The sequence below is a fragment of the Zootermopsis nevadensis genome, unplaced genomic scaffold (genome assembly GCF_977971745.1).
Source record: "Zootermopsis nevadensis isolate Lab colony 2312 unplaced genomic scaffold, Znev_1.0 Znev_ptg000008l, whole genome shotgun sequence".
In the NCBI taxonomy this organism is placed as follows: Eukaryota; Metazoa; Arthropoda; class Insecta; order Blattodea; family Termopsidae; genus Zootermopsis; species Zootermopsis nevadensis.
In genome coordinates, this window is record NW_028259140.1 from 897995 (window position 1) to 911907 (window position 13913).

The 13913-nt window shown below is 43.7% G+C and overlaps 1 protein-coding gene across 1 annotated transcript in view; it reads left to right on the top strand.

The window, feature by feature from the left end:
* Kdm3 (Lysine demethylase 3) overlaps nucleotides 1–13913 on the top strand; it is a 174020-nt gene that overhangs the window by 63732 nt on the left and 96375 nt on the right. The gene's annotated exons all lie outside the window — the stretch shown is intronic.

Below are 13913 nucleotides of genomic sequence, written 5' to 3' on the forward strand. Positions count from 1 at the left end.
CGGACCTCATTAAACCTTCTTGTCAGTCTCACAGAAAGCAGTCTTATCGGCATGACAGATGTCAATAACCTTGACAGTGCGTTCGTTCAAGTATGCGGTATTTGTTGTAATGCATTAAGTTTGTACCAAGTGTTTTCCGACTGTAATGGGGGACATTTGTCGTTTTGTTAGCTTTGTCTAAGTTTTTTTACGTAAGTCTGCAGGTAGCAATTATTGTACCAGTCCAGATGTCGATGGCTCTTTCTTCTCGCTGGAAAAGACCACTTAGGGAGAATCTTTAAAAGATGGAAACAGGAAGTAAGATTAAAATACAAAAAATTGGGCACTGAGGATCGTATTGTTTGGGAGTACTAAGCGCGGATTGGATGATAATATTAAGATGCGTGAAAAAGGGTCAGGGTTGGAGGATTTGGAGTGGATTAAGCGGGATGGAGATAGAATGCATCGGTGGGCTTGGGTTTTGATAACGCGGTTAATTTCTTAACCAGCTGAACGACCTTCAACAAAGACTCAGCCCCGATGGACTGACTTGGTTGGTTAAAAGTGACCGCGCGTAGCATTCAGCTTGGTTTCGAGATAATCTGAACTGATTCGCTGCATATTTTACCAACGAGCGAAGTCTGGGTCGCTCTGTGTGTGTGTGGAGGAGGGGTCGTAGCACTCGAAATGACCAGATCGATGGTCCTCCGCCCCCAGAGAACTTGGCTACCATTCCAGAAACTAATGGTTAGGGGGAGGGGGGACGTGGCCTAGTTGATGCACTGCCGATCAATTTGTGACTACGCAGTTTTGTGAATGTTTGGCCCACCGCCAGCTGGATTCTTTGAATCGTTGTTCGTAGACCATAGAAACCACTTACATTGCTTTCCGTCTTTATAAACGTGACCTTAATTTTTAACATTTTCCTTGTCTTTTCATTTAGCGTGTCTAGATCTGGCACGACTAATAATATTTACGCCGTATCGAAATGGTTAATATTTGTCATTTTATTCCTTTCTTTATGTCAGCGATAAAAGAACGCGCTACTTTTTTATGATTCTCTGTCCCGTCCTGAAGTCTAGACCAGGTGTTCGCATCCCGCGGCCCGCGTACGTACGTTCGTTGCAATATTGTACCGCCCACACACAATACTTGCTGATGTCAAGGGACGCTTCCGCTAATGCCGTCGATATACATGGCAGTACGTATCGCTTTTAGCAGCTTTGTAGCTTAGTGAAGAAGAACTTAGACGCTTGGAGGGTTACGTGTGAATTGCATTTTGAATAATTTATGCAAATGACACGTTTTTAAATCCTCATGACGAGGCACCGTTTGTGACTAAACATTATCGTATAATGATATGTCCTTCTTTGAACCTTTCATGCCAAATTTTATCGAATTCGCTTGTTAGTTGGCCCTCGAAATGTGTCACTAAACTCTAAAGATTACGACGGTATGTACGCGGCGTGGAAGTGAATCTCCACGCATTTTTAAACCTCACCACTTGATGCATCGCTCTTTCTGGCTATTATGCTCGCCGCAGCAAATCAGAACTTCTGATTACTGACCGACCGGCGCCGAGGGACAGAGAGTTCTTCCCCCGTGAGTCGCGTTGATTGACGTCTTCCTGACCTACACTGCGTGCGTGCTTTGTCTTATTCCTTTGACCTCTGTTTAGGACTTCGACCTCAGACGGGTCTCCCGCCGTCCGGAACGCATGCACTCGATCCATTAAAGTTTCTTTTCCTTCAACTTTTACTGTCATTTTAATTTATACTTCTTCCTTCAAAGGAAGCTTGCTCTCTTTTTGCGTGGCTTTAGCTAAGGTTCAGTAATGTAACACTGCATTCCGTTCAGGCATACTTCCTGCCGCTCATGCGCAGTGGGTTTAGAAGGATCCCCCCACCCCCCCTCCATACCTCCTGAAGACGAAAATGTCTTCGCTGCCTTTAACCTTGTGGCCTTTGAAGAATGGCTGCCTACTTGAGCAATGTGCAGTCACCCGATTGTCAAGGTGTTTCATCATTGCCATTACAGAACCCTTCCTTCGGGGCCCTGTTCAATGCAATGCACGTCACCGCAAATATCTTTTAATATTATACCCGAATGGCCTCGTAACCACCATTTGCAGGGCAGTTGTGTCCTTGATAAGCGCCAATGCGATCTAATATTAATATGAATCTTCTCGAAATTGCGATTCGCATAACTTAACACTGACCTGACACACTCGGATCCTTTTTTTTTCGGTTATCTTTTTCAGTGGTGTGAAATAGTTTATGCAAATTACTGTTTTGCTGCTAGCAAGTATGTGTGATTTTCGCAATAAACAGCGATTATTTCCTTAGACGCCGTCAACCATTTGATTTTTGTAATGGTGAAGAGTTGTGTTCTCTTTTCGGTACGGACTGAGTTCTTAAATGTTAAATGTCGATCGTTTTTCGAACAGAGTCATACGAAAACATAAATAGAAAATGCATAGTTTTTTTATTCTTAAAGCAGGTGGCACGGGGCGTTAGATGGTCGATTTCAAAAGTTGCTTTTTTCCAAGCAAGCCTGGTATACTGTCGAGTTACCGAAAGTTAAGCCAGGTGCCGATCTGCAATGTAATTGGAAATGTAGCACTCCCGTCACCTTGACTGTATGATGAGTGAATTTGTCCATCCATTGCAATGTAACAGAGTTAGCCTATACGTAAGGCGATGTGTTGAGAATATTTGGGCCGAGGGACGATAAAGCGACGGGAGGGAGGCTGGAGGAAATTACAGGAACTCGGGAGCTCCGTAGTTTGAATTCTGAGGCAGATGGGTCATGGGGGAGATGACTAGTGCGCTTAGAACTTTGTTCGGAAAGCCTGAAGGCAACAAACCACCGGGAGGATAATATTAAAACGGATTTTAGTGAAATAGGGTGTGGAGTGGGTTCGTGCCGGTGGCGGGCTTTTGTGAACACGGTAATGGATCTTTGAGTTTCGTAAAAGGTTTTCAATGTCTTGACTGTCTGAAGGACTATCAGCTTATCAACAAGGACTCTGTTCTGTGGAGTTGGTTTTAGATTTTTGCACGTGAAGTGAATGGTGAGTTCTCTTATTCAGGGTACTGGAAGCTGGCTGCTGGCTTTGTTGGAGTAAACCATTGATGTGGTGTGTGGTATCTGAAACTGCTTTTTCGCAGAAACGTTCAGCCGCGCTGCTGCATGATATCGTATTAGTTCAGAAAGGCAGCTGATTTTTTTCTTTTACTCCAACACACGTGTATTTATAACTCCATTCTCAAGTTTTTAATCGTCACCAATAGCAATTCTACTGACAGAATTTCCAAGGCTTCGCCGGGCGTATTCATGTTTCTGTGGCAAAAGGTGAATCCGTTGATTCTAGATTTTATTTTTATCGTGAATGATACGTAGTTGTATCGTGTACCACCAGAAGAAGTGTGTTTTACGTCACACAGCTCTAAATTCCACAAAAGTTGTAATTCGTGCTGATACCATTGGTTTTATATGAAATACGTGTAGGTGGTGATCATTATCTCTTTAAGCTCCTCCTGTCATGCTCCAGTGTCAGATTGAGGTCTTCAGTCAGTGCACACAATCTATAAATCAAAAAGTGTTGTCTGGTGATGCGTTAAAATTGATGATTCTGAAAAGGGGTGTGACTAGGTCATCATTTAATCTACTTCGTGGGAATGGCTTGCACCGAGTGAAGGTGATGTTGGCAGCACTGCAGAGAGTTTTACGAGGCGCCTGTGTTCTCAGATATAACCTAACCAGTTGAAACGGTTTTAATGCTTTGTATAGCAGATAAACGTAGTTCCGTATGGAAAACATAAAATAAACGAAATTTCTCATTATTATTCTTCCGAGGTTACAAAAAAGAACACTTTCAAACCATCTCATTCGTGGTCTTCCCGATTTCCGCTTTCCTTCAGGTCTGTAGTTGCAAACTTCTTCGTAGTATGTACGCGCTTCTGCATCCGGTAAACATGACTTGCAGAGTTTCTCGAGGTTATTTAAACTTGAATTCAGCTTCTTGCGGTGGAATGTTGTGATCGCCGCTGCGAAGAACCCACTCAGAGCGCCCCAAGAAACGGTGTTTGGAAGGCGGATTTCAGACTGAGGTCACGTCTTGCCTGGCTCCAGCATACTTTTGTACTATTTTCTGGCTGCCACGCCTGGCTTCATGGACCACTAGGGAATTATTGTCTTTGCAGTTTTCTCGTTCTTCTGTTGCTGCCCCTGTCTCCTCTCGATGTCGGTTATTCTGCACGTCCCTCCGAAATGAACGAACGGGATTTCATCTTTAGCGTCATCCTCTCGTTCCAGGCTATGCGGTGTGACGTAAACCTTTTGAAGCACGGTGGTAACTGCGAACCACCTGGTGGTTGCTTGTGGAGTCGAGTGAGCATCTCGGAAACGTCGGTCAGCGCAACATCCCGGTAGACAGCCATCTTAACACTCGTCGCCTTGAGAACCTGAACCACGACCCCACGTTCAGTCTGTCTGTCTGTCTAGGGACAGAAGTCCCTCCTCCTCTGGGTTTATGGATCCTGCCTTTCTGTCGCCATCTGCAGAACAAGGTGGTGCTACTTTTCACAAGGATGCACGATTTTGTGTTTCTCTCTGCAGTGATAAATGGATGTGTATTGTCTGCGTAGTTACATAATGCTACGAGCGGTACTTTTTCTTCCTTCCTTTTTTAGAGGAAAAAAAGTTTTGTGTTATTGAATTGACCTCCCCATGCCATCTCCAAGTCTTTCAGTTGCAATTCGAAACTCATTATTTTACCTCAGAACTTCAGTATTTTTCACACAAAACAAAGAAGAATCTTGGTGTAACGTTCCAGCTCTGGTTACAACCTGGGCGGAGTTTTCTCTTCGTGACAACGTCCAGGTCGATTCCGTGGTCCACCCAGCTTCCGTTGCAGTGGGCACCGGAGTTAAAATCGGCCGGAGCACGAAGCTAACCGCTCCCCTCCGTATAGTTCGGAAGTTATGACGTGGAGGGTAAATAAGTACCACGGACAGACAACTTTACCTCTGTCTTCGGGAAAACGGATTAAAGTTGAAAGCCAGGAATTTTGAATTATGCTTTCAGGAAATTTCATCAACCGGATGTGAAGTATTTCCATTGCGATCGGAAGAAAAATTATTCGGATGAGGAAAGGGGCGTGGCTTTAAAACTGAAAACAAAGATATTTTGACAATTCTGGTAAATATTACGAAACGAAATTAAGTTGAAAGATCTTCGTGTGGCATCCCAACAATTAATGCTCTGAGAGTGTAATGAAGTATCATTTGCAGATCTTGTGGACTGGGTTCCAAAATCGGGAGTCTGCACGTGACCATCTGCATATATGTACAGAATTAATAAAAGTTTTTAACGGGTTTGTGGGGAGGGGGTTGTTACGGGTGGGCAGACCTCTGCTGAACACCCCCTAGTGGACTAGTTTCCGTTGTGAAACTCGTGGAAAGTTTTCCGGTGAGCAAACACGAAAGTTGACTGTGCCTTGTGTTTCGAGTGTTCGTGGTCCCGTCCTGTGGCCGGTAACTCAAAGTGAGGGACTTCAACGCGTCCAGCGTCACTTTTGCTTTGATCGTAATAGAACGAGCTTCGTCACTTTTCTCTACACTTGCCCTCCGTTTACACCGTCTGGTGCAATGACGATGATAATGATGATTCACGCGTACCTAAGCACCCAGACGAGGAGGAGGATGAATGGATGGAGGTAAAGCTCCCTGCATCCTCGCATTCTAAATCTCTGCCACTGATGAGACACGGTTTCACACTCCGACATTTAATTCCACCCCTCATAGATAAGGGAGGTTTTGGTAGTCCAAATTTGATAGATATCTGGCGATCGATGTGGAATGAAATAGGTCGCTGATAATCTCTGGATACTTGCTCACAGCTTCGGCGGACAGAAAGGATAGCCCCCCCCCCCCCCCCCCCCCGAAGCACAGATGTCCTTCTGTTCACCTTGAACAAGACTGATCAGACCCGAAACAGAGAAGAAGTTTACCGACGTTTCAGTGTTCCTTGCAGCCTCCATCATCAGGGCACCTCCGAAACGTCGGTGGACTTCTACCAGGCTACACGGCGCAGGAACTCATTAGACCGCCATCTTCAGACTTAATACCTTCACAGTATTGGGAAATGAAATTGTCAGACGATGACGTAACTCGTCTTAAAAGACGCGTGTGTGTGGTAATTACTGATTCACTGGGCGCTGTTTACAAGCTGGCGCGAGATTCTGCTTAATATAGACGACGTTTAGGGAGCTGATTCTCCTCCCGTGTACAGCGAATGGTGGGTTTCGTGGTGACGCTCTTCTGTCTAATATTTGGGGAGTTACTGGCAGTTCGGTGATGTAGGCAGGGAATGTAGCACGAGATAATTTTAGGCAGGGGAAAACGATTACTCGAACGACTGAGACGTAGATGGTAGAATAGGCCTGATGCATGCGTCTCACGATAAGCACCAGAAGCGGCCTGTTGTGAACTTCCGGGTTACATAAAAGGCGAGAAGTTTTTAATCACTGTCACTTCCTGGAGGTTTAACCTCCAAGGAGTTGGTCGGTATCGATCGGATGGGTCGAATTGAAAGCCTTTTTAATGGTCAGCGATCCCGACAGAAATGTGACATCGATGAAATCTCCCGAAACGTCGCATGTATCGGCAGCACAACAGCACTGTGGAATGATGTTAAATTGGGTTTTACCGTGGACCTACTTACTGTCTCTGAACAATGGCGAAGCGTGTAGCCCGCTGTACGTCGAAGTATCTCTTACCACGTTGAAAGGCTATAGAAACCCCCTGACATTGGAGGGTGGGTTTAGAGTGGCAGTGGCGTATCGCAATGACTTGCGATTAGTCACGTGGCTCGTTTGCACGCAGCATTGTGTTAGGCGCCCCCTCCCCTCCCCCAAACTCGGAGATGACTGGCATCTCTCCAGCGGATAAATTCCAAAACAACTTTGCGTCTCTCCTTTTTTATACTTTTCTGTTGTTTTAAATTGTTTCTTTGCATTTGCCTTGTGTCGTGACTTGCTAGCAGTCAGTCCTCTTTTTTTTTTTTGCTATCGTTATCAAGATCTCTCTGTTACATCCTCATCCACTCTCCCACGCGTTGTCTTCTCTCTTTTGCGCTCTCCGTCCGTGGCAGATAGAATGCTCGATAAGAATAGGTAAGCGCATTTCCGCTCATCTGCTTGTAGATTTGAGAGTCTCTTAAAACAGACAGCGGGATTTATTCTCAGCTGGTAATTCAGTGTCGTTAAATGCCGGAATGTAAGAAAAAAATGGACTATAATGCGAACTTGTTCTCTCGAATTCCTGTCACTCCTCGTCCTTGCTTTAATTCTAAACGCGTTTCTGCGTTCAAGTAAAATTCAGATGTCTTGACTCGTCATTGGTTTTCTTTGAAGTCGTTCTATGTGCAAACTTCGGTGGGTTTTGACTTCCTACTGAAGCATTGTCAGTGCGTAGCGACGCAAAACTAACCTTTATCCGTGTCCTGTTATGGTTAAATGCTTCTCTCTTCTGCGTATCATTTTTCTTACGATTCTCAGAACAAATAGCGGACGTTTCCAAACTAGTCTCGCGTTTACTTTGAGTAAGGAACTTTTGAAATTATTACTTAGATTAACTTCGACTTTAAAGTGTTAGGACAAGCTAAGATGATCAGACCGTCGTAGGTCCAAATGAACGCCCCAAAGCTGTTTCAGATAGCGGAATCTTTTTATTATAAAAATTTGTGATTTGTCGTCGTCGTCAACCTATTTGTAGTCAAAAAATGACGTCATCAAACAATGTTACGTTATATTTGTTTACTCGGCATTGTTGTACCAACACAATATTATATATTATAATAGAACACAACAATCAAATTGGTTGGTTATAATAGAACACAACAATGTCGAGTAAACAAATGACTTGACAAATGACTTGAGTAAGACACTAAACTAACCCCCCCCCCCCCCCCCGAAGGGGGGGTTAGTTTAGTGTCTTACTCAAGTCATTGGTTGGTTGGTTGCGTTTTAAAATCTTGAGTAAGACACTAAACTAAACTAACCCCCCCCGAAGGGGGGGTTAGTTTAGTGTCTTACTCAAGATTTTAAAACGCAACCAACCCCCGAAGTCAAGTGTTTTAACCCCCATTCGGGGGAGTTGGTTTAGTTTCTTACACAAGATTTTAAAACGCAACCAACCCCTCCAAGAGGGTTGCGGTTTAAAAACTTGACTAACCCCCCCGAGGAGCTCCGAAAGGAGGGCTCTGCTCTAGTATAACCAAAATGATTGTTGAACGAAGGGGCTGAGTCTACTCTGAATTGTTACGTTGTCGTAGAATAACGCAAACGCAAACATCTGTCGATTTAGAGCGTTTCTTTAACTTTTGTTCCGGTCAAGGTAGGTTACCCAAGAGCCCACACATCAAGGTCCACGCCTTTCAAATCTCAAGAAAGGAGCATGAGAGAAAGAGAGAGAGTGGATGCTGTATCCATTTGCTTCGTAGAAATCGAATTATTACCTCAAAGAGTTTTCCTTCAGCCACTTCTTGGCTGATGTGTTAACGAAATGATGCCTATCAGAATGCCAGGAACGGTTAACCGCGTTAAATCTTGCGGTTCGGATCGAGACAAGAAATGTATACCGAATTTTGAGGTGGGAAATACCTTGGGATGAGGGCAGTTGAAAAAAAAAAAATAAGATGCACGATGTGGAATGTGGCGATGATGGTAAATTGGAGATGTCATCCCGAAATTTACCCGAATATTACAATTACGTACAAGAACCTCTAGTCATATGGCTTGTCTGGAGGCAGAGATCTGAACCCGTGACTTCCAGTGTACGAAGAAGGATTGCTAATCTCTCCACCTCAGTTCTGGTCGGTTGATGTATCCATCACTTGGTTGATCAGTCAGCCAGGGCGTAGAAATACGTACATTATAAATCTAGCAATGGATGGAATGTTCACCTTTAAATTTGTTGTTGTGTGTGTGTCTTCTGTAATTGATCTAAATATGTATACGTCCCCTTTAGGGTTGTATATCATCGTCCGTCTCTGTTTTAATAAACTGAAATTCTAACCAAAGTTTTGTTTTACTTGGAACGTGGACCAGATGATGTTAAGTTTTTCTTAAGTTCAGTTTCACGGAACAAATTTCCTTCTGCTCGTCTATGAAAGCTGCGTCCCCTTTTAGATGCATTGTCACGTTAAAGAGAAACAAGACAGACGCCGTCTTACGCTTTTGGTGCCCAGTACGTGGCCAGCGAGTCGCATGGCTCGTGAGAAAATTGTTAACTACGTTGGTGAAAAAGCTCGTGGATTTCCACACATTTTTAAAACGTTCTTATCTTTCAGATTTTGAAGTTGACAGACTTTTCCATCCCAGACTCTACGTAATGTTTTGCAATGATCGTGTTTTGTGAGGGAGCTCTGTGCATGAGAGTGTTTCAAATGGCTTGTGCAAATAGAATTTGCCAGAGGTTCGCGGTTCTGTGTGCGTTGTACTAGCAAACAGGCGTCATGATAATTTGTATGTAAATATGTCGAGCATGTTTTATGTTAAGATAACCGGGTAATGTCTCCTTGTCGAGAGATTGCATTTAGATACACGCAGGCTAGTGACCGTTGCCGTGGTTATATTCAGAGTTTAAAAAGGCATTTTAATTGGCACAGGAAGACAGCGTGTGTGTGTGTGGTTGCAAGCATTATTTGAATCTGCCGCTAAAATTTAATATTTTTTTTCTCGAAAATATTGTGACATTTGTCGTGCGCTCTGGCGATAAGACCTGAAAATTCATTTGGTTTTGTTCTTAGTAGCGTGTGCATCTTAATAAGGATTCAAATCATGCTCCGTAGGCTTTCTCCTTGCATCACCGCTACAGCAGAATCTCTGCCAGTGGTCTAAATCTGTTGGTGATGCTGTCGTTTCATCTCGGAACTAGCAGATTACAGAATTTTTTTTAGGCGAAATAAACCGAATTCGTCAAATATAAACAAATGACTGGACGAGAATTCAGGAAGTACTACCCCCCCCCTTCCGGTCTGTGCTCTGATTTTTTTTTTTTGGGGGGGGGGGTCTACGTTCCAAGCAGCCGCGGTGTTAATAAATGGTTCATTGTACTACGTCACCGCGTGGACTTGTCAGCTTTAAAAAAAAACGGTGGTGTTCGTGTCGACGGCGATATTTTTGTATTAAAATGGATGAAAAGTAAGTAACTCTTGCGCTGTGCTGTACCACGTGTTTGTCTTCTAAATTTAACGTGTGAGTACACACGTGTTTCTCAACCAGAGCGTCCATTAACACTCTCAAGTGAGTAGGTCCCAGGCTTAAGAGCTTCCGTGCGTGTATTAAAACTCCCAACGTTTCGGACGAACATGCCGCCTTCACCTTCAGCCCTAAGGACAATTACAAACTATGAAACTATGTTTGGTTTTTCCCGAATTTCAGCGCCTTCGAAGGTAAACAGCCTTCGGTGTGAGCAATGGCAAGTTTTTTCGCAATTTATTCGTCTCGTAATTTAATCATGAACCTAATCTCTTATGTGTTCCAACAGTTACCCGGGATCGCATTGTGACCAAACACGCAACAAATTAGTTACAAAACTGCGCTACTTGGTGTGGAGTGAAGAACGCCCTTCGAATGTCAGTGTACTCCAAAGAGTACACCTTTCAGTATGTAATGATTTTTTTTTAAACAGGCTTAAGTCACATTACCGCGCTAAAATAATCTTATCTCTCGTATTAAAGTATCAGTTTCTTAGTAAGTGAACTATTACATGTATGTTGAATTTTTGGACGTTTCGGAACAGCCGAAGCGACTTCTGTAATACATTTCGCGAAGGCAAATTATTAACAGGCCCGTAATAAAATCTGTGCGTGTTTAAAACTTTTTTTCCCCGCTGATAACGAATTCTTGTTGGGATGTTCGACGCGTCCAGTCGCTTCTGAAGGCGGTTACACGTGTCGCTCTGTTAACAGATGCTCCGAGCTGTATTTTTCTCTCTCGCACAGTTGTAATTTGCAGTGTGCTCGTTATCCTCGAACATTTATTTGCATTTTCTGCAAGCTGGAGCTAGGTCCGCCGTCTCTGCGCACGACGGACAGACGGACGGACGGACAGACGTGTGAAGTTAAAGAACTCTGTTGCAGCCGGATGTTCCACGATTTGGAGGTTGGCCAGCGCAAAGCCACAGTCAGTCTCCCATTCTGATAAACGGTATTAAAAGAAAAAGTTAATCTGTAAAAACTATAAGGAACTCGTGTCCGCACTCGGGGGGCCATTACCTACGCCGTCTTACAAACGTCGTGGGGTACCAGGAAGGACTTAGGGTTCAGTGTACACGTGCGGCTTTCGGGGATAAGCAGTATTTATCGTTAAAAGCTTTCCGACGTTTCGGCAGAAGCTGCAGTTGCCAATTTCAGGTGAAGATTGCAACTGTGGTTCATCCCCAAAAGCGGAAGTTGCACATGGATGATGATGACGATGACTTCTGGGTATTGAGATGTGATTCTTGACGTGTGAAATCACTCCTTCTGGCAGTAGGTTGGTAGAACTTTCCTCACGAAGTGCCATACGTGATTGAACACTGTGGTATGAAAAAGTGTCCATCCTCGGCGTTGGCAGGCAAAGGAATCGATACTGTTAAGGGTTTCAAATCGACCTTTTTTAAATCGTGTGGCATAGGGCTTGGCCATTTCGCTTGGTTTATGTGTGGGCGGGCGTCGGATAATTTATAAGTGCACAAATAGAGGGAGCACAGCGTAAAATGGCTGTTACGCTGTAACATCTGCAGAGTTCTCGAATGAATTAATTTTTTTGTTTTTGTTTGGGATCTGCACGATTTCAAATTTCTTTCTAACGACCAGGCGATAAATTTTTACTGCTGAATTTTGTTTGGAGCTGCGTTTTGGAATCGACAGCTGACCCTGATGTGTGTGGAGATACGTCATAGCCGGTTGTATTCTGCAGTTCTGCAGTAGAATAGGCCATGGCGGAGTTCTTCCACCTTTTGTCATATGTCATTCGACGTTTCCTCGCGTGCAGTTGATGCTGTGTTTTCGCGTCTCAGGAAGACCACGGAGACCTAAAAATTACATCCGAAATTCGATTACGAAGTTGAATTGTTCATCACCACAGGGAAAGAATAAGTTGTGTCGTGTACAAGAAACTTTGATACCTGAGAAGACTTAACAAAGTCTCTCATTTGTTCTACTTCGCGTCGTAGAATAAATTGTTCTGAATATGAAATTAGTTGTCGCGTGCGTTCGCGATTTTTTCTTGTTACAATTTTGTGAGCAAAAGTTTTCTAAGTTTGTCTTCTTTATCGAACTTAAGTCGAATTAGTTTTCTAATTTTATTGTAACTTTTCAGGCTCTGCTGAATTGCAAACTTAATATCTCACAGAGTTTTTTTATAACTTTTTATAAAACTTGTGTCATCTCTCTCTTAACTGGATTAGCTATCAAACTGCTATAAAAAAAACTTTGTCTTCGAAGAGTCTTTATTTAGACGGGACGGGGATGTGTGGGAGGACTGAGTGCGTGATTTTATAAATAAATTCAGTAATCGTAAATAGCTTATAGTTGCATTCACTGAAGTGACAACTTATGTGGGTCTGATTTAGATTTTCTTAAGCTGATAAGGCAATACGAGTTATTCGAGACATTATTTTACGTCCGGCACGAGCTTCCTGGTGCCTTCACCTGCGGTAGAGGACAAACGAAGTCCGGCTGTTATCTCCGTGTTCTTAGTCATTCACTGCGGTGCAAGTAGACAGATGAGTCAGTGTTATCTCAACTTATAAAGCACATTCCCTCGTGGCTCAGTTGACCAAAGAAATTGCCCGCCTTTTAGGGAACCCGAATGTTGAAAACTACGTTCAAGACGAGCCCATGTGCTGATATTGATAAATGCGGTTCCTACATTTTTGGTGGTATTTGTCGCTGTTTGCTCCCAACTTTACATTTCCTGAACGCCCCTCCGCTGGTAACGTCTATTTATCAATCACTGTCGTCTGTCTGCGTCGTGGGAATTTATCTATCTCCCTTATTGACTGGATCGGGAGGAAGCCTGTCGGATCCATAACCCTTTGAAGCTGAAGCCCCGTTTAAAAGCCACCTCGAAGAAAACACAACACTTCACCATTACAGAACTCAGTGGTTAACGTTGAAATAATTGATGTTTTGCTGAGAATCATTTGGAATCCAAAATACCTTCTGGTGGCAAATACGCAGACTCGTCGAATGTTAAAGCCGGTGGTTAATATAGTGACCACTGTGCTTTAAAGGGTTAAATATCACGGTCAGTTGATAGGAGTCTGATGTTGGCCCGCGTGTTTGAACAGGCTGTATTCTGTACTTTAACCAGCACCTTGCAACGTGCACGCGTCTGTCAATAAAAGGAAATGGTTTTGCTCTAACCGAGTTCAATTCGTATGTGACTCACTACTTAAAGAGCTATTTTGAGCTTACAAGTTTTCACAGCGGTCAGCTGGCGCCCATACGCCGTGTTACTACCGGGGCTAGAGAAATAGCATGTGATTGGATCTTTCTGGCACAGGACATGGTCCAGTGAGATACCATAAAAGGCGGGGAATTTCTTTGGCCAATAGCTTCTTGTAAAGGAGTCCGTTTCATATAGTGTCGATATAAATAAAGCTCTTCGGTCTGTCAGCTGTTCGTGTGTCGGCTGCGCACGCACGCATCTCACTGCATTGCGTTGCTTCAAGGGACAACTGGTTTCTGCAGAGGGTTAACTAATATGGTAACCTGCCAGAGGACGGCTTGCTTCATATGTTGTTTGCTCTCAGAATCCCCGCGGGTGAAGTGAGGCGGGGAGCTCAATCTGAAGTTCAAGGAGGCGTTTGGTCTGGTGAATCGAGTATCTGTGCCAGGTTGTTATAACCGCTGTAGTGTAGTCAAAGTAATTACCTTCT